Genomic DNA, 4,529 nt, shown 5'->3' on the forward strand with positions numbered 1-4,529 from the left:
CCAGGGTGAGGAGGGTGGTAGGAGCCGAGTTTTAGGAGTCAAGTAGGTAGAAAAGATGCCCAGAACGGGGAGCATGCCTACCTGGTATCTGCTGTCAGCACCTGCGAGAGTCGGATCCCAGCTCCAGAAAGAGGGCTGCCCTCTCAGGTGGGGGGCAGGAGTCCTGTGGGGTAGGATGGGGCTGCAGGAATGGCCCGAGGGGCCCACCGGGCTGGGACCTCTTCACCCGAGCCTGTGGGAGCAGCCAAAGGCAGCAGCCCCGGACCTGCTGGCTGCCTGGACTGGAGTTTGGTCAGTGGTTGGGGACCTATATTGTGAGAAACTTAGGACTTTGTCCACAAACTGGAATTTGAAATTTCAAAGGGGCGAAGCTGAAGGGCCCTACCCCAGAGTGGAGATGGCTTGGCTCCTTTCCCCCACGACTTTTGTTCTCTGTCTTGATAAGTCCGGGACTCCCTCCCCGCGTGCTCCCCAGTGGCAGGTGGGGGAGGAGACGGGAGACAGCGGGCAGGTGAGCGCCCAGGGGAAGTGAAGGCTCGGGGCAGCCCGGGAGAGCCGCCGTCCAGAGGATGCCCCTGACCTGGCAAGTGCCGGCCACAGGCCCCCTCGCTCCTCATGCTCCTGAGCTCCAGGGCGATAACGGGACGGTGGCCCCGCCAGCCCAGCGCTCTAGAATTCTGAGGGGTTTTTTGTGGGAGTCCAGGAAGGAGGCAGCCTGCAGGGAGGGGGGCGGGGGTGAAGCCCCCAGTTCTGGAGTCGGGCTCCGGTTCAAATCTCAGCCCCTCCTCCTTTGATCCCCGTGGCCTCAGGCAAGTCACTTCACCTCTGGGAGTCTCAGCTTTGTCATCTGGAAAGCCGAGCAGATAAGCGGAGGAGAGTGCAAGGTTTTTAGCTCTGGGGCCAGCACAGCTCGGGCTGCAGCCGCCCCTCGCCAGCATCTGGCCACCCGGGGCAGTGCTAAAAGCCACTTCCCTCTCCTCCTCGAGGCCTCCGTGTCTCCATCTGCAACATGAAGGAGCTGGACCCTGAGGTGAGCCCCGAGGTCCTCCGTCAGCCCCTGGGGAGCTGGGTCTGCAGCCCGAGAGGGTGGGGCGGAGAGAAGGAAGGGCAGCTGGGGGGCATTTGGGATCTCGCTCCCCTGCAAGTGTCGGTAGTCTGGCTCCAATACACTCTCACGAACATGGACAGAAAGAAGGACTGTTGAGTTGATGGCATCAAGGCCAGGGCTCGTCCACGGCCGGGCCTGCCGCCCCCGGAGCCCTCCTGCTCGGGGGCCCCAATTCCCACAGGCTGGGTGGCCGGTGGGTCGAGAGTCAACCACCGATGACAGCAGCTGCTGCTGTTGCACAGCGTGCATGTCCTTGGCCACTGTCGTCCAACTGTCACCTAGGAGAAGGTTTCAACCCATTTGTCTGATGCCAACACTAAGGCCGAGAAAGGTGGGGCAGAGTTTGGGAAGCTGGCAGTGCCTGGGTGTCAACCCAGGTCGTTCTGATGTCCAGACCTGTGGTTTGTCCTCCCAGGGGCTGGGGTCTGAGTGGGTGGGGTGGGGCTGAGAACCTTACAACAGTGTCTCATGTTGTTTATAGGAGGAGCGTGAGGACGTCGTTCAGGGCCAGCTACGGGTGGGGCCCATCCTGTACGCGATAGGTCATGTAGGTCACATGGTGCAAGAGCGGGCAGATTTACTTCGGGGTGGGTTGCGGTGGGTGAGGGACGAAACGGGTCTCTGGAATGTGCCTCGGTGGTCGGGTATGTTGTGCATCGGCAGGGAATGCGTGTCACAGTTTGTACACTCCGCAGCTCGTCCACCTGTGCGGGCTGTGCGCTGGGGAGTCCTTGTGCGTAAGCGGTCCAGTGTGGCGTGGCTCGCCCGAGGCGATCAGAGACCTCATTGAGTTCAATGTAAGGTACCATCTGCAGAGACGGAGAGGCTGTTATTTTTGTGACCGATTCAACCCGGGCGCGCCAGCCATCCCAGGGCACTTCGGGAAACGTGGGACGCGGCTCTCCACGTCGGCGAGATGCCGCGCGTGGAGACCAGGCTGTGCTGGGCTGTGACGGGAGCGGCTGCGTGTGGCCCGTCACGGGTGCTGGACAGGTGGCCGGGCCTGGAGTCAGTCCCTGGAGGCACCTCACCCCCACCTCCCTGCCCGGAGCTGCCCCACCTTCCCCGTCGCGTTCACCCCGTCGCTGGGTCCCCAGCCTGCTCAGACTGCCCCTGAGGCCGCTGGAGTCAGGACCAGACGTCCCTGAGTGGGACAGGGGAGGAGCCCACCGTTAAGGGAGGTCGTCTAGTTCAGGCCCCCGTGGAGTCTCAAGTGTGGGCTGTGGGGGGCACTCCCTCTCCCCCCCTGGGGGTCTCGTCCTGACCCACAAACCAATGGGCCAGGGTCCGCTCCCCATTTCACCGATAGGGAAACTGAGACCCTGAGAGGGATGTAGTTTAATCACAGTCATCTGAACGGTGGCAGAGAGAATTCCAACCCCGGGTCTGCTAATGGCAAATCTCACCTCCTTCTTCTTTCTCCTCCCGAACAATTGCTGCCCCTCACTCCCCACCCCAGGCATCTCAGCTCTGGGGGGGAGATGCAACCGGGAGAACAGAGCTACATGGGCAAAGAGGAAGCTTCTAGTCATTGAAAGAACACGATGAGGGTGACTCCACACACCCCTCAAACACACACCGCCTGTCCCACTGGCTCACTGCTCGCTCACTCACCCACCCATGTGCGCGTTCACTCACTAATTCCCTCTGTCACTAATTCACCCACTCATCAGTCCACTCCTCCCCACACTCATTTGCCCCGTCTCTAAGTCACTCAGACTTCAGTTCGCCTGCTCATTCATTTACCCGCCCACTCACTCATTAGTTCACTCTTTCACTAACCCACCCACTCCTCCCCGCATTCATTCACCCTGCCTCTAATTCACTCATTCTTCAATCACCCACTCGTTAATTCACTGTCACTAATTCACCTCCTCTCACAAATTGGCTCTCTCATGCATCTACCCACTCTTTATTTTTTAATCCTCACCGGAGGATGTGTCTATTGCTTTTAGAGAGAGCAGAAGGGTGTGTGAGCGAGAGGGAGAGAGACAGAGACAGGCATCAGTCGGTTGCTCCCGTGTGCATCCGAGCCAGGGGCCAAACCCCCCACCCTCTGGCGTACAAGACAACGCTGCAGCCGAGCCACCCGCCGGGTCCAGTTCACCTGCTTACCGTGTCCCGCCACCCTGGTCCTCCCAGCTGGCAGAGGAGAGCAGGCTCCCGGCCACCAAGTCTGAGTCCTCCTGCCTCTGCCCAGTGGGCTCCACTGTCCACCTTGTGACCTTCTGACCTTGTGACCTTGCCTCCGCAGCCAGGCTGGGCGCTCTCAGAAGTGCTGGTAAAGGGGGCGACGAGGACTGGAGGTGTGAGGGGACATGAGTGGGCCGTGAGCTCAAGGCGGGCAGGACCCTGTGTTCAGAAATTATTAAGAATTTCAGCAACATCAGAGTATGGAACCAAACCCGGGACCCAGGCGTGGGCTCTGCATAGCTGCTCGGGTGGCACTCCTCTGCCGCCCGCTCCGAGGGAAGGGTGGGTAGAGAGGGACCAGGGAGACGGGGAAGGATGCCTTCTGGGCACCACTGGGTACCTCACTGATGCCGTCTCACTGAGCACTGACGCCACCCTGGAGGTGGACGGAGCTTCAGGTCCCCCATCTGTAAAATGCACACAGAGGAGAATCATTTACCCAGAGTCACAATTAGTCGGTGGTGGGCGCCTGAGTGCAAAGCCAGGTCCGTGGGGCGGCAGGTCCTTGTCTCTGCCTGTCTGGGGGGCAGGAGGGGACAGCAGGATGTGACAGGGAAGGAGAGATGGAGTCTGTCTGGCCCGGAGCAGCTGTGGGGACTTGTGGTGGCCATGGCGGGGTCACGGGGAGCAGGGCAGTGGAACCGAAAGCGAGCCTGGCCCTACCCAACCTCCAATTCGTTCTGCTCCCAAAGAGGGTGGGAAGCCGGGAGGGAGCGCCCAGTACGAGGATCCAGAAGATTGGTATCTGGAACTTGGGATTTAGGTTTGTGATTCGCGAGGCGGGAGGCAGCTTTATCTCCGTAAGAGCACTGAGGGTGGCAGTCAATGATTCGGGGAGGCATTGAGTTAGGGCGCCTCGGTGGTGGCCCTCCGCGTCCCTGCATATCAGCGAGACTGCCCGACTTGGAGTGACAATGACTTGGAGGGCGGCTGAGTCAGGGGTCAAACGAGTGCTCGCGAGCCAGCCTCTCCATCTTGCGGAATCAATAACTGAATATTGGCGAGTTAAGGCCCCACCGGTTGTAACAGCGCCCCGGGTGTCTGCCAGAAACCAACAAACAGCCAAATCCCCGGGGCCCCGCCCAGACCGTCCACCGGTGGGGGAGCCGATTAACCATTAACCCCCACCCCTCCCTGGCAGAGCCTCCACCCCTTCCCAGACGCTAGGCCAAGACTCCGGGGAGAGCCTCCCAGAGGACAGTTGCAAAGGCAGGAAGGCAGAGAGCCG

This window comes from Phyllostomus discolor, chromosome 9, assembly GCF_004126475.2.
Source record: "Phyllostomus discolor isolate MPI-MPIP mPhyDis1 chromosome 9, mPhyDis1.pri.v3, whole genome shotgun sequence".
Classification (NCBI taxonomy): Eukaryota; Metazoa; Chordata; class Mammalia; order Chiroptera; family Phyllostomidae; genus Phyllostomus; species Phyllostomus discolor.